Raw genomic sequence first — 24,379 nt, 5'->3', positions numbered from 1 at the left:
TTATATCCTTGTTTGTCAGCATGTCTCTCCATGTGACTCCACAGACTCATGTTAAATTACTCATTTCCACTGCTCTCATTCTTGACTTGTGTCCCTCCAACAACGTCCAAGCTTCACTTCCATACGTTAGAGTTGGTATCACAATACTGTCATGTAGTAACTTTTTCACTTCCATGCTCACTTCCCTGTTTCTTATCACTGCTTTCAAAGAACCAGCAACCTTTCTTCCCTGCTGTACCCTTTCAAGCACTTCACCCTCCGGACTTCCATCCTTGCTCATCACACTACCCAAGTACTTAAATGTACTCATATTTTCCAATTCCTCACCATCCAACCTCGCTGTACATTCACTGACTTCACCTCTCTCAAAGACCATCACTTTACTCTTCCCTACATTCACCTTTAGATTCCGTTTCTTGCACACTCTCCCAAACTCATCCACCAAGCCTTGCAGCTCCCCTTCGTCTTCACTCAACAACACAGTATCATCTGCAAACAACAGTACAGGGAGTTTCCAAACACTATCCTCTCTTACTAGGGCCACTCCAACATCCACTACCCTACCTTGTACCTCTTTTATTACCCCATCCATGAACAGATTGAACAACCATGGAGACATGATGCATCTCTTTTTTCAACCCAACCTCCAAAGAGAAAAATTCACTTAGTTCACCATTCACACACACTGCAGCCTTCGCACCATCATACAAACTCTTCACAGCATTCAGCAACTTTCCATCTACTCCATATATTCTTAATACTTTCCACAATCCTTGTCTATCGACCCTGTCATATGCTTTCTCCAAATCCATGAATGTCGCATACAACTTCTTTCCCTTCTCTAGGAACTTTTCCACTAAAGATCTAAGAATGAATGTCTGATCAACACAACCTCTTCCCTTCCTAAAGGCTCCCTGTTCTTCTCCAACTAATTCCTCTGTTTTTTCTCTAACTCTGTCAATAAGTATCCTACCATACAGTTTTCCTATTATACTAAGAAGACAAATGCCTCTATGATTACCACACACTTCTTTTTCCCCTTTTCCTTTGTACAGAGGAATAATTATACCTGACTTCCAATCCTCCGGGACTCTACCTTCCTCCCAGGCCAATCTGCACATCCTCCACATCCATTCTACTACTATCTCTCCCCTATGCTTCAGCATTTCACCACACACACTGGGGCTTTCCCCAATTTAACTTTCTTCATTGCTTCCACAACTTCTATCCTACTGATTTCTTCCTGTCTTCTCACCTCCCTCCTTCTCCCAGCCATTCCCCAGCCACTTATAGTCGCATTACTTCCATCATGTATGTTCAACAATTCTTTAAAGTGTTCTTTCCATCTGCTCACTCTTTCTCCCTTCTCCACTAGTAATCTACCATTTTTATCTTTCACTCCCTTGCTAACTTCACTTCCACCTTGTCGTACTCTCTTCACCCCTTTCCAGAACATTCTCTTACAGTCCCTCCACTTTACACTCAAATTCCTTCCAAATTCTTCATCCACTCTCTTCTTACTTTCTCTTACTAATCTTTTCACCTCTCTCTTTCTACATATTACTCTATCTTCCGCCTCTCAACTTCTTCCACGCCCCTATTTCTCATCCATTCTTTGTATGCGTTCTTCTTTTGTGCCACAGCCTGTCTCACCTCTTCATTCCACCACGCTGTTCCTTGCACCCCCCTCCGTCTTCTCTTCCTCCCACACACCACATCACATGCTGCACATATTTCTTCTGTAAATATCCTGCACCCACCTTCCACGTCCCCCATCTCCTCCAATTCATATCTGCCCAATCGTTCCTCCACTTCTCTCTTATACGCTGCCTTTTTCTCATCCTCTTGTAACCATTCCACTCTCCTTGCAACTACTCCTTCCTCTCGTCTCTCCCTTCTTCTATCCCTCCATCTTACTTGTATCCTAATTCTGTCCACCATCAAGTATTGGTCAGAAAGTCCACTCCCCGAACCTCTATGAGCTCCTACATCCATTACACATCTTCGCATCCTTTCATCCATACACACATAATCAATCATTGCCTTCTTTTCATTCAGTTCACCACCCACCCTTCTCATCACTCGCCATGTATACCTGTGGATCATTTTATGCCTGATGAGGGTATTGGCCATCACCAACCCCCTCCCAGCACAAATGTCCAGTAACGCACTGCCATTCTCATCTATCTCAGCAGGCACACCCCACTCACTAACTATTCCATCCACCTTCACATTCCCTACTTTACCATTCATTTCACCGATGAAAAACACTCTCTCATTCCTTCCAAACGTTTCCATGCACACTTCCACATTTGTCCAGAACTCTTCTCTCACTCTGCTAGCACGATCTTGCGTTGGTGCATACACACACACAATCGCCCACATTTGTATTCCAACTTTCAACTTTACCCACACAATCCTTGACCCAACTGATCCATACTGTCTTATGCTCTTCTTCCATCTTTTACTCACAACTATACATACTTCTTCCTTTGCCCTCTCATTCTCACCTATTGCTGCACATATACCCCATCCATACTCCCATTCTCTCACACTTTCTCCTCTTCATTTTGTTTCAGTCATTCCACATACATCCACTTTTGCACCCTGAAGCACCTAGACAATCCCTCTCTTTCACCTCATCATTTGCTCCTTTTACATTCCACGTAGCCATTACCAAGTCCTTTGTCCCGTCCTGGGTCGTCATCGTTTGGTCAGTCCTTGTCCGAGGCTTCTTGTTTGTTATTTTAGTTAGTTGTTTTCCGGGGAGGGGCACTAACCCTCCGCCAACCCTTTTAGTCGCCTTTTACGACAAGCAGGGATACTGGGGGAGTATTCTTGAAACCCCCCCCTACCCCCAGGGGTACTTCTTACTCGCATAAAAAAAATTCATCCATCCATCCATCATCCAATCCTACATTGCCCCGTGAGGAGCGTAGGAACCCAGGGCTAGGCAGTTGGGCACTAAAGCGATTATCTAACAACAGATATTGTAATTATTGGAAGTTAATTTTTATTGTCGAACTATTATCCAAAGTTAACTTCCATTATTGTTATCGGACCAGTTTACTTCCTATAACTCTGTTTTTAAGTCTGATAATGTCCGTTAATATTTTTATCCAATAAAATTTTTATAATTTTTTTTCTCAGGTTTTTCAGTATACATTAAAAGCTCAGTTTAACGGACTAATTCAGCCAACACCCATTTCATTATCTTGAAATTTCTGGAAAACTGAGTTCAATAACCAGTGCACAATATAAGGGAAGCTTTTCCTGTATTTTGAGGTACAGGTACAGTACTTTCCGCTAAATCCTTGAAGGGAATGGTTAAGCCAAGTTCCTGACAATGCACACCCATACGTAGCAAACTATGCTAACTCTTAATGCTAGACGCAGCTGTCTGAACCCATATCTAATAACTCGGTTAAATGCATTATCATGTACATGTTAACAGTGATACATTCAGTACTGACTTAGGAATAAAACATGCACACACAATGAATAAGGTGGGGCTGGTAGTGAACCAAATAGGATTGTAAAAAGGGATAGTAAACTACAGTAAGGCTTACCTTCAACAGTAGGGGTTCTGCACTAGTTGCCAAAATATGCCTGACATAGGTAGCCATACTGGCCCTCCCAAACCTCTGTCAGGCCTGGGTGTGGTTTAGTCACTGTTCCTAGTCCCCCTCCATCAACATTGGAGGTGGTACAGGGGTGACAAAGGGGCTTGGGAGCATCAGGGATGGTGTGCTATCTTCTCAGTTATTTCCAAATCTGGGCAAGAGAAAGCCTCACCCTCTCCTCCTTTTCCTGAGCCATAGGCATGGTTCACAACAGCTTGGTTTACTGAAAAAGATAAATAAATAAAATTAATAAAAAAATAAAATAAGGCCGCAATACCAAGGCAAAGCTGCATACGCGCGGAGCAGTTACTTACAGTTCGGTGGATCACGTGAAGACTGCACGGGCCCAGTGACGTCGCCGAGTCCCAGCTGCTACCCAGGCAGCTTGACGGGACATTTGGCAACACTGCACTCTATCAGTCAGGGGAGCGTTTCCAGTTTGGGCTTGGTGATGCGTTTGATTTACAGGACTTTTTCCATTTTTTCGGTGGTTTTTGGAAAGGAATTTCGTTAACGGAATTGTACCCATTTTAACATTTTCCTTTAAGTTGGGCACAAAAATATCTTTATGAAATTATTCCGTTTTCTCGGGCTTCTGATGAATCAATGTTTGTTAAATCAAGCTTCTACTGTAATTGTTATTCTTTATTATAAATTCTTTTTCTTGTAATAGGAAAATTTGCATTATAGTAGGTTATATAATTGATATACTTTGTTGTTCATTCTGTTTGTTATCATTTGCATGTAAATAATTACAGGTATTATGTAAATTTAATATATTGCTCAGATATATTGTTTATTTGTTTCATATGTGCGAGAAAATCATGCTGTGATTTTTATTGTTTCTGTAGTGATGAAAATTATATGGTTTGTAAAATAATACAAACAAATACTGTATTAATAACAGATCAATCTTCTCACATGTTATGTTAATAATAGCTCAGCCATCAAACACACCATTACTGACTCCCTCTCGGACCCTGGTTCTGTCTGCCCAGTCCTCCCTCCCTTCTCTCCTAAAAGTTGCTAAACTTGTAAAAAATGCTTGCTTATTCTTGGATATAGCATAAATAAGCATTTTCTATAGTTTTTTTTTTTTTTTTTTTTTTTTTTTTTTTTTCGGATTAATGTAACTTCCAATAACTAGGTATTAAAGGAATCAGAGTATTGACATTGGACTTAAAAATAGGGGTTATTGGATTATTGTTGTCAAAAGGTGCCCAACATTGTGTATGTATGTATGTTTATGTGTACTCTCTCTCTCAATATATGATCATCATCATCATCATTCAGACCTCCTTTCCCACCCTAGGGCAGGGTGAGGAGTAGCAATGTCCAGACAGCCCAAATTTGCTCAGTCTAATGGGCCACGTTTCCATTCACTCATCATTCAAGTCCATGGAATCCTGGCTTTATTGGATACGTCAAAAACATTCACCACTTTCTGTAGCTTCACATAAACGTATCCGATAAAGTAAATCCAGATGTTACCACGTTTAAAAGGAGTGCCAAACCCCTGAAACTGCACTTCTCCTCACGATCTTTTGTCAGTTCCCTAGCCCCACCGACTTCCAAACCTCTCTTCCTCACATTTTTATCCACCATATCTTGCTACCACCTCCTTGGCCTACCTCACCTCCTCCCTCCTTAAAATTTGCTCAGATATACCTTTTTCACCATTCTATTGTTATCCATTCTCTCCACATGACCATACTGTCTGAGTACACTGTCTTCAGTTCTGGTGTCCACAGACTTCCTCACTCTACATCTTTCACTAATCACATTACAGTACTTTGTATCCAGTCCACCCTCTGTACTCCATTACAGTATTTGGTGTCCAGTCCACCCTCTGTACTCCACATATATTCCTTGGCAGTCCCATCTCCACTGCTCTTACTCTAGACTTTCATTTTCTTGCCACACCATAGTCTCACATCCATATGTTAAAGTTGACACTAACATTCCTTCATGTAAGTCTCGTGCAGCTGCAACACTCAAGCCTCTGTTTCTTATCAAGGCCTTCATTGCACCAGGTACTTTTCTTCTTTGTGTCGCTCTACATCCACTTCTTTTGCACATTTTCCTCTTTTCTATCACTCAACCCAGGTATTTGAACTGTCACCAATTCCAGTCTCTCTCCATTCACTGTAACATCGCACTGGGAGTCACTTTCTGAATAACCATCACTTTACTCTTTTCTACATTTATTCTCAAGGCACGATGTCCACAGACACCAGCAAAATTCTGCACTAGCCCACCAAGTTCTTGTCTGGTATTCACAAGTAGTGCTGCATCATCAGCATACAACACATTTGAGATATTCCATCCATCACCATTCATTACCAATGCCATCCCCCTCTCCATTACTTGTGATTTTACTTCCCTTATCACCCTATCCATAAATTTATTGAACAACCAAGGGGACATAACACAACCTTGTCGTACGCCCACACTGATCGTGAATCATTCACATAGATGCCCATTAGCCCATACACTTGCCTCACTACCATCATAAAAAACTCTTGACAGCACCTGACAGCTTACCATCTACACCATACATGCGCAAAACTTTCCACAGTCCTTCTCTGTCCACTTTGTCATATGCATTTTCCAGATCCATGAGTGCCCTAAACACCTTATGGTCCATCGCACAAGCCTTCTTTGCTATCTGTCTCACTGGAAATTTGATCCACACATCCCTTGCCACTCCTAAAGCCATCGTGTTCATCACTCACTAGGACTTCTGATATCTGTCTTACTTTATAATAATTCTTCTATAGGCTATACCTTCCCTACCACAGTCAATAAACTTATGCCATGATAATATTTGCACTCACTTATATATATATATATACACACTCAATCCTCGAGTACTGCGGGCAATAGGGACTGGACAAGGACCGTTGTACCCAAATCCGCGTCACTCAGACAATATGTTTGTGTGTATAATGGTACAATGTGCTTTGGCGTCTTTTCAAAACTCACTTTTACCCCTTTTTACAACCTAACCCCGCGTAAATTAACCCTTACTTGCACCCACCATCAGGTAAAACAATGAAACGTAACTATTGTTATTTTAAAAATCAGTGGCATTAAAAATAGCATTAACAAAACCAGAAGTTGGGCTGGGTACCCTTTAATTGATACGTAGCTCCATGGTATTTTCCTCCCTCCCCTCAACCCCATTGTTGTTGTCAAAGTTTCACCATCTCTTGTATCATGTGGCCTTCAGGAGAGACCTTAGGCCATATGGTTAGATGAAAATTCATGGGTTTGACGGCTTTAGGGGACGAAACAGAACAAAAATGTGTGCTAACCAGAAAAAATTACATTCATCCTTGTTTTCTCTGAGTTAACGTTCCGTTTCACATTCTTCATTGGTATCGCGCTTCCCTACACTTTTCAGACGGACTAAGCATATGGCTAAACTGCTGTCAGTCAGTCCGTAATGTGTTGGGAAAAGCAATATCGAACGAAGAATGTGAAACGGAATGCAAACACAAGAACACATGGATGAAAGTACTTTTTTTTTTTTTTTTTTTTTTTTTTTTTTTTCCCTCTAAAACTGCCAGACCCATAAATTTTAGTCTAACCATACGGCCTAACGTCTCTCCCGAAGGCCACATGATACGAGAAGGCGAAACTTTGATAACATTATCGGTGGGGGGTGGGGAATGAATGCCGGGAAGCTACGTATCAACATAAGTGTACCTAGCCTAACTTTTTTGTTAATGCTATTTCTAATATCATTGGTGATCTTAATTACAATGATTATATCACTGTTTTACCTGATGGTGCATATAAGTGGGGGTAATTTACGTGGGGTAAGGTGGTAAAGAGGAGTAAAAATGACAATTTCTCTGTCGCTCCACATAACGCCCTATAGGCCTAAGCTTCTCAGTTAGCTTCAGGACAAATATAAACTTTCAGTGCTACAAGGTTCGCATCACTTCCTTCGCACGATCTTTATCTTCTCCTGGTCTTTCCAAATCGTTATGATGGTGCTTTCATGTACTCCACACTTTTTTGCCATTTCGGTAAACGTACGCTTTACTTACAGCAGTAGAAGGGCCTTACCAATTCAATTCATATTCCTCCAGTTTGTTTTCGGTGTTTTTCTGACTGTTTTAAGGGTGATATATTACAACTTCCTGCTGAAAAACTTCCCACATTTTATCATCACGTTCCTTAAGCCGTACCTATGATTGTCTTGACATACTCAAAGGTGGTTTTCGTCTCCCAATTTCCCAACTGGATGCTAGGTTAGATTAGGTTAAATTATTAGGTATAGTTAGGCTAGGTTAGGTCAATTGTAGTTAACATTTAGGACAGGCCCTTTCGCTGTAACCCTGACGAGTCAAACGAGTTGACACAGTGTAACACAGCTAAAAACAACGGGGAAACAGATTTAGCATGAAACGATTATTTACCTCCCATAAGTAATTCGAAAAATACAAGACTATCAGGAAGAAGATCGAAGAATGTGGAACTGAACGCTAACTTGTGAGAGAACATGGATGGAAGTAATTTTTTTTTCTGGTTAGCAAACATTTTCATTCAGTTTTGTCCCCTAAAACTGCGAAACTCATATGACTGTGAGGTAAAGTCAGTGAGATGCGAGAAAGGATTTTATAGCCGTATGCTCAGTCGGTCCGAAACGTGTTGGGAAGCACGAATTCGAACGAAAATGTGGAACTGAACACTAACTTACGAGAACCCATGGATGATTTTTTTTTTTTTATTTTTTTATTTTTTTTATTTTTTTTAGGGAAACATTTTCATTCCATTTCGTCCCCTAAAACTGTGAAACCAAATATGAGTGTGGGGTAGAATTAGACCAGGCGTGAGAAAGGATATAAGCATATGCTCAGTTAGTTGGAAATGTGTTGGGAAGCACTAAATCAAACGAAGAATGTAGAACTGAACGGTAATTTACAAGAACACATGGATAAAAGAGTAACTTTTTGTCAAGCAAACATTTTCATTCCATTTCGTCCCTTAAAACTGCAAAACCCATTATGAGTGGGTAAGAACTAGGTGAGGCATGAGAAAGGACTGATAACCATATGCCCAGTTGGTCCGAAATGTGTTGGGAAGCATGAAATCGAATGAAGAATGTGGAACTGAACTCTAAATCATGAGAACACATGGATTTTTTTTTTTTTTTTTCCTGATTAGCATACATTTTCGTTCCATTTCGTCCCCTGAAATTGCGAAACCCATAAATTTTGTCTAACCATTTGGCCTTGAGTGTGCCCATGAAGCATATTTCCATTCTGTATGCTATTCATTTCACCACCGGGAACCCTCGGCCAGGAACGATGCTCGCCCTGTTGTTTCAAAACTAACCATAGGTTTTTCAAAAAAATATGCTCTGTGTGTTTCCCAGGTAAATTTTTTTCTACCTAACACCTAACCTATCCCACTAGGGCTGCTTGGCTTAGGTGGCTGGCTGTGGTATTGAGATCAATACCCATACAGAATGGAACTATGTGCCCAGGAAAAGTACCCAGAGTTTACAGGGTGACGTCATCGCGTGCGACTTTCAAATTTAGTCGCCAGGCCAGCTGACTTCCCGCGTGAGCTCAAGTTTTTCCGCGTGTTGACATGACTTGTCTCATTATGATGACCGCGTTAGAACAAAAACGTGTTACTTAACCAAGTGTTACTCAAGGATTGAGTGTACTGTATATATATATACACATATATATATTGTGTGTGTGTGTGTGTGTGTGTATGTATGTATATATACAGTACAGTTACTATTTTCGTAATATATACTCTCGCGAAATTTCGTTTTGTGATGGCAAGGGATTTTTTTTTTCCTAGGAGTCTCATGAGTTTCTTACGATTTTCACTAGCCCCGGCATCTTCGCGGTCACTTGTTTTGAACCGACCATTGAGGAGATGTTGGAAACAGATGAATGAGTCAGTGACAACAAAGTTCAGGAACTCTTACCTGTCCCATCAGGTGAGCCAACATCTCACCAAATCACAGACTTGCTGGCAAGCACTGCTCGTTTGAAAGAGCATATTGAGGAATGTGATGGGAGGACAGAGATCAGGGACACTTTCCTCCCGATGGTGGATACACTTCTGGCTAATTACAAGGACCTTTTCCATGCCAGAGTTCATGCATGTCATCAAACTCTAATAACATCATTCCTGTCCTCTCGTATTCAACAAGTCCAGGCTTTGGAGAACATACAGGCTGGGAAGGACGAAGATGCTGTGGATGAAGACATTGATGACATTGGGGAGCTTGATGAGCTCCCACTAGATTTTGAGGGCTTTGATGTTGAAGCAACAGGAAGTGGTGGTGTGGTAGGAAGCAGTGAGGGAGCAGGTGGTAACTAACCACTGCTCTCAGCCTTGGAACTCATCTTCAAGCCCTGTCAAGCAGTTCAGCCTAAGTGTCAATGTTAGTAAATTCCTTGTTCAGTGATATATATCTGAGTAACTGTTTGTAATTTATAGTAGGGGTAGTGTCTCATTAATGGGTAGCTAAGGGGAAATGAGGTGGCTGACCCCGGAACCAATTACCACTTATAACGTGTAAAGTATATGCGTGATTTTCACAAGTTTAATTTTTGCACCGCAATTGTGGTTCCAATTAGGCGCAAAAATAGTGCCTGTACTATATATATATATAATCCACTCACTAATTCATGTAGTGCTGTTCTCAGGTGTCTGCCCTTTCCTCACTTCCATCCTTCATTCCTTCCATCTTCTTCTGTCTTTCTTTCCTTCATTCTTTTCTCGTCCTTCTGCCTACGGGTGACTTTACACTCCCTCATCTGTCTTTCTTTCCTTCATTCTTTCCTCTTCCTTTTTTCCTATGGGTGACTACATTGAGTGACAAGCCAAGTGGTTTCCTGTACACCAGGAAACATTTACCATGCTGGGTGGTAAAGTAGGACTCGCCTAAGTTTGCGGCTGTGGTGTGGCCTGCACCTGTGTACAATGGTGCCACGTTTCCCCAACTTGCGATGTGAAACGGAAGCTATTTATGTACAAGGCAACACAAATACGATAAATTCAGATGAATAAAACTTACACGTGTGTATTTTGATGGATGAATCAACAGTAATCTTATTATGCATAAAATATTTATACAGTAACACAGAAACATGGCATACATATTGTACAGTGTTGCTAAAAGAAATTGTTCATTCATCATTCATTGCCAGACGCCATGTATCCCAAACGGGGTGGCCAAGGGCTTAGAGTTAATTGTTTTACAGGGAGGGGCACTAATCCTCCACCAACCCCACTTGACACGTAGGGAGAACGAGCCAACAGCATCTGGTGTTCCCAGGCGGTCACCCATCCAAGTACTAACCAGGCCCAACGTTGCTTAACTTCGCTGATCGCACGGGAAGCGGTGTACTCAACGTGGTATGGCCGTTGGTAGTCACTTTTAATGTTTTTTAGCGTAGTTTTAGGGTGGGTAATATTATTACAGTTATGGATATAAGAGAATGAGCCTGAAAAAAAAAAGAAATACAGTATGCCAATATCCAAAGTAAAAGAAATAATTCATATAATTCTTGTGAGTGGCAATACTGACACACCCAGTCTGGCCTAAGGTAAAGTACGTACCCCTCCGTAGACCCAAGCATAGCTTGTACAAGTGTTGCTAGGGAAAAATGCTCACATTTACTGGCTTTTACCGTAATTTTAAGGGTGAGGAATAATCACATTTATAATCATAAGCTAATATGTAGGACAAAATAGTAAGCATATGCCAATACCGAAGTAAAAAAAAAAAAAAACATTATTCACTCGCGAGCAGCAACACTTCCACACCCAGAGAAAGAAAATGAATGAATGAAAATCAATCATGGTACTGCAGTAACGGGTCATCTGCTGCCGTATACAAAAAATGATAAATATCACTAAATATAACAAAACCAAATTAACAAATGAAAGCACAATTTAAACAACTTATAAAAGAATCAAAAGTACTCAGGGTGGCTCACATCTCCCGCCAGGAGAGAGAGAGAGAGAGAGATAACGGTATAGAAAACGTAGCAACACTGTACACAGGTGCGGGCCACACCACAGCCGCAAACTTAGGCGAGTCCTGCTATAACCATATAACTAAATTTTGGTGCCTGGTGGTTTAGTGGGTAATTATGGCTCACCAATTGGATTGAGCCAGTGAGGGTTTATATCGAAGGGGTGGTTGGGGTTTATTGCTCACATAATGCCAGTCAAGAATGTGTAAGGCTGGTCACTCATCTTAAATGTCAGGACCGACTTGCCTAGCCCCGGGGTCCTACGGTCCTCATGGGACAACATAGGATTGGGTGATGAATGAATGAAGGAAATATATACAGTAATCTGCCCACTACCTTGACATTTTGGACCCAGGCCTTTGGAACCCAAAAATGGCCAAAAAGTGTAAAAAAAAAAAATCCCCTCAAATCCTAATTTTTTTCCGCCTATAATTTGAACTTTGCGTGTGGCGCCGAACAGCTGTGTTTACTCTCGGCCCTTCTCTTTCTCCTCTCCCGGGCCTCCCCAGTTACCGCCTAACGACCATCCAGGCTAGACGTTCACCGCAATGGATGCCACATGTGCACATTTTTGTGAATAAACTGCAATACCCCACCACTAGACCACATGGAATTTTACAGTGCTGTGCAGTGTTAAGAAATTAGATTTTAGAGTGCAAACTGACGGTTGAAACTGGCATGGCGCAAGTAAGAACAGAAATTGCAGTGTTAAGCAATTATAACTCACAGTGCAAAAGGATTAAGTGCAGCACAACACTGGATTACTGTACATGCTTCAAGAGCATTTTCACCACTGACAGAGCATTTAGAGGAGGGGTGGGTTAATCTTTGTAATGGCCACGGGCGTGTTGTAAGTACCCTGTACACAGCTAGATATTTTCCATACTCACCTCTGAATCCTCATTCTATGGTTTCTTTTCATTTATTTCATGCATTCTGTCCCTCATTTGTGTGAATAGGGCCTTAAATAGGTCCTATGCATGTCCGGTAGGGAATTATGTAGGTGGTTTTCTGAGTTAGGCTGGGTTAGGGTCCATAAGTACCAGTCCAGGAGGCAGGGGCCCAGTATCTGGACGAATCCACTTCCTGGACATGTCTTTGGCTGTATGACATTGGATTATGGGAAGAGTACTTTGGCAAAAGCTTTGCCATTGCACTTGACATCTCGAGTCTGGCATAAATCTTTAATTTCCAAACTGCCCTCTTACGGTTTCTATCCTTCTATCTGTGCCTTCATCTCTAGCTTCCTTTCTGGTCGTTCTGTAGCTGCTGTTGTAGACGGCCATCGTTCTTCTCATAGATCTGCTAACAGTGGTGTTCCTCAGGGCTCTGTCCTATCATCAACTTTCTTCCTTTTATTCATCAATGACCTTCTAAACTGTACATCTAACCCTATCCACTCATACATGGATGACCACCCTTCACCTTTCCATTCGATTCCCACAACGTCCATCTCAGCAGTTACTTCAACAAACGAGGGATGAGGCTATGGCACACCTAATGTCTGACTTGGCTCGTATCTCTGACTGGGGTAAAAATAATCTGGTTGTTTTTAATTCATCAAAGACTCAGTTTTTGCACCTATCAACCCGACAGAATCTTCCACATGTATACCCACTAATGTTTAATAATATTCAGCTTAATCCTGCGTCATCGTTGGACATGCTTGGGGTTTCATTTACTCGGGACTTATCTTGGAAAGATCATGTTACATCTCTTGTAAAATCTGCTTCCAAGAGATTGGGTGTGCTAAGCCGATTCTGTTCCTTCTTTACCCCTGCACAATTGTTGACTCTATACAGGGGTTTTATCTGCCCCTGCATGGAGTACAACTGTCATGTGTGGGGAGGCTCCTCACATACAGCTTTTTTTAATGGGGTGGAGTCAAAAGCTTTTCATCTCATTAACTCGCCCCCTCTTACTGACTCCCTTCAACCTCTGTCTCTTCGCCGCACTGTTGCATCTTTTTCTCTTTTCTGTCGCTACTTCAGTGGTCACTGTTCCTCTGAACTGTCTTCATGCATTCCTCCACCTCTGCGACGGGCGCGTAGCACCCGTCTAGCAGCAAACTCTCACCCCTTTTCTGTCCAACCCTAATGCAAGAGTTAACCGTTACTCCCAGTCCTTCATTTATGCAACAGGTCAACTCTGGAACTGTCTCCCTCTGTCTGTATTTCCTGCTTCCTATGATCTCCAGTCTTTCAAACGCACTGTCCAGGCATCTCGAAATGAATGGATCTTGAATTTGGCTTTCTCTTGTATTTTGTGTTTCTTGTTTTTCTCATGGAAGGAACAGTTTTGCAGGCTCGTTGCCTTTGGTTCCTTCTTCCTCAAAAAAAAAAATATATATATATGTATATATCTGGACACCCACTATCCGGACTCCCCATTACCTGGACATTCTGAACCCAGGCCTTTGGAACACAAAAATGGCCAGGCAAAAGAAAAAAAAAAATCCAATATTTTTTTCAACCATACTTTGAAATTGGCGTGCTGTGCTGAACGGCTGTGTTTACGCCTGCCCCTTTCTTCCCCCTCCCCAGTTACCACCTAACTACCATCCTGACTAGACGCCCATCGCAATGGCTGCTGCACGTGCTCGTTTTTGTGAATAAACAGTGAATAAACTACATTACCTCGCTTCTACTGTAGACCACATGGGAATTTACTATGTTGTGCAGTGTTGGGAAATTAGAATTCAGAGTGCAAAGATTAAGTATAGAGTGCAAACTGGTGGTTAAAATTGACATGTTGCAATTAAGATCAGAACGTGCTGTGTTAAACAATTATAACTCATAATGCAAAGGATTAAGTGCAGCACAACACTGGATTACTGTATGTGCTTCAAGAGCATTTTCACCACTGCCCTTAGAGGAGGCGGTTTAACCTTCGTAATGAACGGCCACAGACATATTACACGTACACTGCTAAATATTTTCCTTACTCACTTCTAATTACTCATTCTCTGGTTCCTTTTCATTTATTTCCTGGTTTCTGTCCTTTATTTTTGTGAATAGGGTCTTAAACAGGTGCTATGCATGTCCATCAGAGAGTTATTTAGGTGGTTTTCTGAGTTAGGCTAGGTTAGGGTCCATAAGTAGCAGTCCAGGAGGCAGGGGCCTACTATCCAGACAGACCCACTTTTTGGACATGCCTTTGGCTCTATTACATTGGATAATGGAGGGATTACCGTATGTAAAGTGAATACTCATTTTTCGCGGCTTGGATGTTCCACCAAAACCACCCGAAACGTCGAAGTGTGAAGTTAAGAATCAGTGGGAAAAACAGAGGAGCATTCCAGTGGGACATGTACCTACCCTATCAGAAAGTACTATAATGCCAAACAGGCCCTACCCATAATTAAATGAAGAGTGTTTACTAGTGCTAAAACAATATAACACAATAAACATGTACTTGAAAAGACATTAAAACTTTTAGAAAGAGCTGGAGTACCAAAAATCCTTACCAGAAATAAAGTGAAGACTGGCTTGGGTAGCAAGTGAAGGTGCGTTGAAGGTGGATGGGCTAGTTCCCAGTGTCACTAACCAAGGAAAAGCTGCCACTTTTCACAAGATTATTTAATTTTCAACATCAGAGTAGGTCAACTAACTCCCGGTCATTATATGTGCCCTCATTGTCACGAGAAGGAATGGAGAAATTGTCTATATCTGTCTATTGCCAGATGCCTCAATCCCATTCGGTGTGGCCACAAACATTTCGCCTCCATGTCGCCCTGTCCCCCTCCATTTCACTGCCCCTCTCCCAACTCACACTCCCCTCTCTCATATACCCCTCCAGCCCATCCCTCCATCTCATCCTTGGCCTCCCCCTCCCTCTTCCCCCCTCCACCTCACTCACATACACTCTCTTTGTCAGTCTTTCACCCTCCATCCTCTCCACATGGCCAAACCACCTCAGTGTATTTCTCCTGATGCTTCCTATCACATCCACATCCACACTACAACGCTCCTTTATATCCTCATTTGTCAGCCTGTCGCTCCATGCGACTCCACAGGCTCCTCTTAAATAACTCATTTCCACTGCTCTCATTCTTGACTTGTGTCCTTCCAGCAACGTCCAAGCTTCACTTCCATACGTTAGAGTTGATATCACAATACAGTAATCCCTCCAATGTCCGATGTAATAGGGCCATAGGCAGGTCCGGATAGTGGTCCTGTCCAGATATTGGGCCCCAGCTTATGGACTTGTACTTACGGACCCTAACTCAGAGAAACACCTATACAGCTCCCTCTGGACATGCATAGCACCTATTTAAGACCCAAATCACACCAATAAGGCACATAAAAGACTGAAATAAATGCAAAAGAAGCATAAAATGAGATTTTTGAGGTAGGTTCATACAATATTCAACATTCTGGGTACTTACAAGTGCCTGGCTCCTGGACTGGTACTTATGGACCCTAACCTAGCCTAACTCAGAAAAACACCTTCCTACTGCACATGCATAGCTCCTAACACCCTATTCACACCAATAAAGGACATTAAAGAGTGAAATGAGGTGTTTGAGGTAAGTATATTATGGAAAAAAGTACAGTATGAAACATTCTGCCTACTTACAGAAAGTCCATGGCCATCTCGATGAATAACCGCCTCCTCTCGGACTCTGACATTAAGAAGGATTTCCTGAAGCACTTCCAGGACACTGCTCATGAAGTCTTGCACTGAACTTAAACAATCGCACTCAGAAGTCCGTTCTCTTCACAGTGCACACTCTTGTCTAACGTATGCTCCATTGTAACTTACTAAGTGTTGCACTCTGCACTTTAACTTTTCTCACTCTTCTAACCATTTTCTAAAGCAAAAACAAACAAGTCTATTTACGTTAAATTTTGTTCCAAATTAGTCTTTTCACACACAACTGTAAATCCTTAACACAATGCACTGTTTTTTTCTCTGCACAACACTGTAAATTCCCGTGTGGTCTAGTGGAGAAGTTCTTGCTGTTTAATCACTGTCAGAGTCTGAGAGTATCACTGGCAGGTGACCTAGGGGTGCGTCACTGGGTCTTGGTGATGGCATACCCACTGCAGACGACTCTGAAGACAGACGCAAACTCACGTCGAGCAGTGACTCCACCGTGGCTGATGTGCTGGGCTGTGGCTCGGAGCATGAGGGCCCGTCTTGGGGGGGCAACGGAGTGGAGCCAGGGCTGGGCACAGCGGGGGTCACGGGCCTGAAAAAACTGTCAATCGTTAATTGACGCAAGGAACGACGATTCTGACGATTGATGATGCGCTGCCTGAAAGCACGCATTTCCTCCACAAGTCCCAAGGGCCCCATCTCCCTGTCACAGTCCGGGTGTTCCAGGTAGTCGAGAATGAACTCTAGGTGTTCCCGGAGTGCGCTCAGCTTGGGGATGGCTGAAGTAGTGTCATGCTGAGAGGAGTCCTCATCATCGTCGGAATCTTCAAGCTGGGTACTGACACCTGCAACTGAAGACGCGATCTCGATATCAGACAATGTCTGATACCCAGGATCGCCCTCGTCATCATCCAACCATTCACGCACATCATCCACATCAACATTGTCGCCATGCGTACGTAGCCGTGCATGGAAGTCATCCACATCAAACCCTAGAAAATCGTACACCACATCCGTTCTGAGAAGCAGACGAGACCAACCATTTTCTAGAGTCTTGACAGGGATTTCCTTCCATGCACTGGCCCAGTTGTAGATTGCAGACTTGATGTTGTAGCGGTGAATGTTTTCCAAAGTCCGCTTGCCTCGTGTGTCCCGTCCCTCCCTGCGCTCGTCCTCGTCCTCAAGAACAACCATCGCCTCATCCAGGAACTTCCGGCAGTATAGGCGCTTTGTTGCCACGATCACTCCTTGGTCCATTGGTTGGATGAGAGCAGTCGTATTAGGTGGCAGAAACATGCACCTAATCCGACCATTCTCAGCCACGAAGTCCTTGTCGCACGGGTGGGCAGGTGCATTGTCGAGGAGAAGGAGGGCCTTTACCTGGTCATGCAGGATTCCCAGTGTCTTCGTCTGGTAATTGATGACCTCCTCGACGAAGTGGCGGTGGAACCAGTGTTTGAAGATCTGGGCTGTAAACCATGCCTTCAAAGAATGGTACCAGATGTCAGGAAGGACATCCATCACCCCACGAAGACACCAAGGCTGCTTTGCACGGCCAACAATAACTGGCTTAAGCCGGTGCATGCCGTTAGCATTTGCACAACACAAAGCAGATATCCATTCCTTGGAGAGCTTGCGGCCAGGTACACGCTTCTCCATCTCCTCGGCTAGAGTGTTCGTTGGCAAAGAGCGATAGAATAAACCAGTTTCGTCAGCATTTTAAACTTGACCGAGAGTGAGGCCCTCTCTGTCGATCAAGCCCTTCACCTTGTGCCGAAACTCATCAACTCCATCCTCGTTAGAGTCCAAAGTTTCACCATGAGCTTTACGGTTGGTAAGGCCATGCCGTAACTTGAACGCGAAGAGCCAACCCTCGGATGCCTTGAAGTCTTAAGGCGTCGTGAAGCCTGGCGAACTTCTCAGCAGCAGCTTTCAGCTCCATTCCACATACCATCACACCAGCAGCACGTTGCTGTCGAAACCAAATCAACGTGGAGCGATCGATTTCAGTAAACTTAGGAGTAAACATCACCTCCCTCTCCACGTTGCGTTTGCTTCTCTACGAGACGTCAGCCGTATACTGCATGAGTTTGTCTCGGGATCTCTTGATATCGAACAAAGTAGATCGGGCCAGGTTGAACTCGCGGAGGATGCGGGAAGAAGACCACTCCGCATCTACTTTCTCCAATATCTCCCGTTTCTTCTCCAGAGTCAACACCACTCTTTTCCTCTTCTCAGGTGGCGGGACCATCATCACACACACTAATAAGAGGCCCGAGAGCAGCAGGAGTGCCTGCAGTAGGTAAGGAACCACCACAAAAGGGAGCACGTGGGTAACCATGACGACGAGCGTGCACTCGCGGCGAGAGACAGGCGGGAAGTGGGGAGGATGCAGTGGCACTCTATCAGACGTCGGAGGAATGACGCGCCATAATAAAGCTGTCCCGCGCTGCGCGCGGCAAGTTCAAATTACAGGGGGTAACCCCCCCCCCAGACCATTTGGGGGATGTTGGATCCTGGGATGATTATGTCCAGTTAGTGGGGGGGGGGGAAATGTTCGGATATTAGAGGGATTACTGTCATGTAGTAACTTTTTCACTTTCATGCTCACTTCCCTGTTTCTTATCATTGCTTTCAAATAACCAGCCACTTTTCTTCCCTGCTGTACCCTTTCAAGCACTTCACCCTCCAAACCTCCATCCTTACTCATCACACTACCCAAGTACTTAAACGTACTCACATTTTCCAATTCCTCACCATCCAACCTTGCTGTACATTCACTTACTTCACCTCTCTCAAAGACCATCACTTTACTCTTCCCTACATTCACCTTTAGATTCCGTCGATTATGACAACATTAGTTTACTTATTGCTACAAGGAAGAGAGGCTGTAATATAGTCCTATAGAATCAAAAACTGGTGGGCTGAGTCTACCATCTCTTTATTGGGATGGTTATTATTCTTTCCTTCCTTAAATATCGATAAGCATTATTTTACGTGCATTTCAGGTATTTGTCCATGAAAACAAAAATAGTGTTACGAGAAACATGTAACGATTCTTTGTTAAGAAACGGTAGCACGACACGGCTGAAGATCGTACGTTATGATCACAAACAATAACAAACTCTTGTGTCTACTGCACAGCTGGACCTGCTGTGTATTCACGACATGGCTGAAGATCGTATGTTACGATCATAAACAGTAACAAACTCACGTGTGTCTACTGTCCCGCTGGACCTGCTGTATGAAGATTATGGAAAAGTGTTGCATAGAAAAATGGACAGTGGCTAGACTGAGCATGGGTACGCATTGTCTGCTGAGTGTTGGCTGCTGGCTGGGAGCATCGAATTATGGAGAAATTCGCAAATTGTGAGACAACTCGGAAACTTTTTTCCTGTGCGAAAAATGAGGTGTTGAAGTAAAATGTGTCCAAATACTAGGACTTACTGTGCATATATAGATACTGTGTATAGATATTTAGATATATACTGTGTGTGCATATATATATATATACAGTAATCCCCCCACTATCCGATGTAATAGAGCCAAAATCATGTCCGGAAAGTGGTCCCGTCCGGATAGTGGGCCCCAGCCTCCTGGACTTGTGGACCCTAACTAAGAAAAACACCTATACAACTCCCTCTGGATATGCATAACACCTATTTAAGACCCAAATCACACCATTAAAGGACATAATAGACTGAAATAAATGCAAAAGAACCAGAGAATGAGGTTTTAGAGGTGAGTTTATACTATATTAAACATTCTGGTTACTTACAACAAGTCCCTGGCTCCTGGACTGGTTTCAACTGCTAGTTTGCACTCCACAGTTAATCCTTTACACTCTAAATTCTAATTTCTTAACACTGCACATCACTGTAAATTCCTGTGTTCTAGTGGCGAGGTATTGCAGTTTATTCACTGTTTATTCACAAAAAATGAGCACATGTGGATTGCATTGCGATAAGCATCTGCTCTCGATCTGAGTTAGGCCGTGACTGTTGATGATGGGGTAACAGAGGTGCCAGATTGCAATGGCCACTTTACCAAATTCCTCAATTTTCATTACCAAATTTAACTTTTCATTACCAAATTTGTAAAGCTAGCATCTGTTCTTCACAAATTATATATACAAGTGGAAATACATGTACCGTATTCCGCGGCATGTAAGACACAGCATTGTGAAAGACGCACCCTAATTCTGGCAGGGCAGTTCTGTGAAAAAAAAGTTTGCCCCAACCAAGACTGCAGTAAGGTTTCTTGATAAAAGCCGTTACCACACAGATACACACTCACCTTTCAGAATCTATTCATTACTGATTATCAGCCTTTGTTTTTTTTTTTTTTTATATATATACAAAGAATGGTACAGGAAAAGAAACAATGCCCCTTCTTGACAAAACGTGACTGATATGAGCCACTATCACTTAGATACACACACACCTTTCAGAATCTATTCAGTACTGCTCATCATCCTTTAGTTTCTTCTTTTATGTACAAAGAATGATACAGGAAAAGAGAATACAAAACCCCGTCTTGACAAAACTTGACTTCAAACCATGAGGCCATCTCAACTTTGTTGATAAATATGTATCAGTAAACTGATAGAAACACTGTTTTTAATATTTTATGAATTTAAAACCACAAATTAAGTCAATAAACTCTTATTCTTTCATTCACTGACGAAAACATAAAATACAATGAATGTTCACATCAGTTCATTTATCCTAAAAGAACTCCGTCATATTCCACACCTGTTACGGAATTTCCTCACATTGCCTTGACTCAAGCACAATATCAGACTACTACCATCATTAATCATGCACTCTAACTAACCTGTAATTACCTCCATAAATAATATAAAAAGGTAGCACTTGTAAATACACAAATTACAATGTTTTACAACAAAAGTTCAATATAGCAAGGCTGCTTGGGAACAGGATAGACAGCTGTTTTTACTCTCTTCTCTCAGTATCACTCCTTCACTGTCAGCTATGTTTGCCTTGCAGCATCAACAATTAAAAATGTATGCTTCACTGATCATAATTTACTATAAACATTCATTTCAAAACATACTGAGTATGGTGAAAACATCCATTGTTACACCTTAGTAACACTGCTACCTCCCAGTCGCTAGACAGCAGTCTCTACCCCTTCCTTTCAGTATCACTTCCTCACTGTCAGCGATCTTTCCCTTGCAGCATCAACAGTTAAAAATACGTTCTTCACTGATCACAACTTACTAAAAACAGACATTCATCTCAAAACATGTCGAGAATGGTGAAACTATCTCTTAGCAACACTGCTGCATCCCAAGCGCTAGACAACTGGCTCAACCCTCTTCTCCCAGTATCACTCCCTTACGGTCAGCTGTTTTCCTTGCAGCATCAACAATTAAAAATGCATATTTCTCTTACCAGAATTTGCCAAAAACAGACATCCATCTCAAAACATTCGAGTACTGTGAAAACATCCATTTTTGGTCTTAACACTGCTGCCTCCTAGTCGCTATGGTACACACACACACACATGTACACACCACATGCAACATTCGCTCGCCTCTGAAACATTTACATCAGTCCGTTTTGGAGTACCCAGTGGCTTTATTATATGCCAAAAACATCAAAATGTATTTGGTTGTTCAATATAAATATCATCACTTAAGGACATGAAACATCTCAAACAATTTATTCATCCAAACATCGTCAGTGCAAGACTAAAGGTATACTGCAACATTGATCCTAAATTTTCCATGGTTGCATCTGTCATGATCACCTAAAACCTATATTCACTTCATATTACTGACATGGTGAAAATTTCACTCGTCTTCAAATCCTGAGAATTCATCACTACTTCCCCCGAGTCCTGAAGCATCACTGGAAGTCATCACCTCAGTCATCATCACTGTTTCACTGTCACTCTCATACAGTAAATGGTCCTCAGTACCATCCATTGAATTGCTTATACCACACTTCATACGACTTTAACTTGGCAATCGTTTTAACTGAGCACAGGCGATATTCAGACTTGGGGCATTTGATACAGCCCACATTAACCTCCTCAGTACATGTTTCCTGAACTGAATAAAATCATATGGCGAGCATGAATAAACTACCCTATAAAATACATTGCTGGGCTGAAGGGATTATAATAAGCGGATTATCAGTTCCCTAGCCTGACTCTTCCCACTCCTACTTCGTTAACTGCACCCACACCAAACTCTCACCTACACCTTAGGATTCTGGTCGTTTCGGCCGTAACGTCCAAAATGGCAAACGACTTTACAACCTAACCTAACCAATTTGGACATTACAGCCTAGATGATCCCCATTGCCGATCATGAGAGCTTTGCTTAGGCAGCAGAGATGCAGAGAGTGAATCATTCTGATCGCTTCTTCTGCTAAGAATACAGCAGAAATGGCGGACGCTGATATGAATGCCCGTCAGGCACTGCTGTTTCAGATATTGCATCAGTTATGCTACTCAGTGAATTTAATCCTATTTTCGTAACAAAATACTGTAATTGGGTGTGCCCTGAGTTGCATAGACATTGCTAAAATACTTCACTTGGCTGAAAAAGTGAAGCTGTAACTTCAGGCAGTACTGTTTAACGTTACAACTGTTTTTCCTGTTTTTCGCTGTTGGTATAATAAGACTGTTCACTTCTATGATACTCTTGTCAGGCATGAAACAAAATGTCACTAAGAGAAGCCAACCATATGAGGGTGATTGAATTTCCATATGCGACAAAAATCAATTCTGATGACTTGTCAGGTTCGCTTGCCAGCATCTCTCCAGTATGACTGCTTTGCTAGTTAGTAAGTGGATGGCAAGCAAAGTGGTTATGATTGCATTTCAGAAGGTTAGCAGACAGTTCACCAGTGAGCTTGTTAGCTTCCTAGAGTAGGGTGTAAGCTAGACACTAAACTGCTAAGTTGCTAAACCGCTAAACCCCTTGACGGTATTGGCCAGTTGAGCTGAAAACAAACCGTGAATGCTTGTGTTCTTGAACTTGCGTGTTTTAATATCTGCTGCATATATACACTCACAAAATGTCACAAAAGTAACTGACCTAAATAGGGTTACTGAATTTCCATATGTGACGAAAGTCTGTTTTGATGACTTGGCAGTTTCACTAGCCAGTATCTCTCCAGTATGATTGCTTTGGCTAGTTAGTGAATGGATGGCAAGCAAAGTGGTCATGATTGCCTTTCAGAAGGTTAGCAGACAGTTCACTAGTGATCATGTACGTTAGCTTGCTGGAATTGTGCGATGCTAAACTGTTAAATTGCTAAACCGCTAAATATCTTCACGATGTTAGCCAGTTGAGCTGTAAACAAACCCGCGAAAGTTTTGTGTGTTTCTGATCTCACGTGTTTCTTAAATCTGCTGCTTATACACACTAGTGTATATTATTTTTTAAAATAAAATCAAGTCTGCATACTGTAGAAAACACTGTGGTTGCTAAGCAGTGAGATGATCATCTTTATAAGAATGTCTTCTCAATGGAGTCAAACTAACCTGCCTTAGTCTAGCGTGCAGGACGCATGGGGATATTTTAAGGTAACTTTGAGACAAAAAAGTGCGTCTTACATGCCGCGAAATACGGTAATCACTCTTATAATTAACAGCATGTTGATTATTATCACGCTGTTATAGGGTACCAAATTAATCAGCGAGAGCAAAGAATCCACCATCTCCATCCTGTGTATCCTCATACATGAAAAATCCGTTTGGTATTGTATTATTCTGATTCATTACCAAACAAATTTTTCATTACCAAATTGGCCCAGATTTGGTAATGAGAAATACCAAATGGCAACCCTGACAGGGGAGGGGGGAGGAAGAAAGGGGTCAAGGGTCCATGGTGTAACAGCTGTTCGGCGCCGCGCGGCAATTTCAAATTATGGGTGGGGAAAAAGTCGGATTTTTCGAATTTTTTGCTATTTTTGGCCTATTTTGGGAATATTGCATCCCAGGACCAAAATATCCGGTAAGCGGGGATGTCCGGAAAGTACGGAGATTACTGTATACATATGTATATATATACAGTATATATCTATCTATCGCCGGACGCCATTATCCCGTCCGGGGTGGCCATTTGTTTTACAGGGAGGGACATTAACCCTCCAC

At 42.2% G+C, this 24,379-nt stretch overlaps 1 protein-coding gene and 1 non-coding gene across 2 annotated transcripts in view; one reads left to right on the top strand and one right to left on the bottom strand.

The window, feature by feature from the left end:
• Window positions 1-24,379, top strand: part of HUWE1 (HECT, UBA and WWE domain containing E3 ubiquitin protein ligase 1) — a 1,134,422-nt gene that overhangs the window by 186,103 nt on the left and 923,940 nt on the right. The window lies entirely within an intron of this gene.
• LOC145401539 (5S ribosomal RNA) lies at window positions 10,917-11,035 on the bottom strand. The gene has a single exon (XR_013897629.1). It is a non-coding gene; the product is annotated as a 5S ribosomal RNA (ribosomal RNA).

The sequence above is a fragment of the Coenobita brevimanus genome, chromosome 55 (assembly GCF_032717465.1).
Source record: "Coenobita brevimanus isolate Jiangsu-jjx chromosome 55, ASM3271746v2, whole genome shotgun sequence".
Taxonomy (NCBI): Eukaryota; Metazoa; Arthropoda; class Malacostraca; order Decapoda; family Coenobitidae; genus Coenobita; species Coenobita brevimanus.
This window is presented reverse-complemented; position numbering and strand designations above follow the sequence as displayed.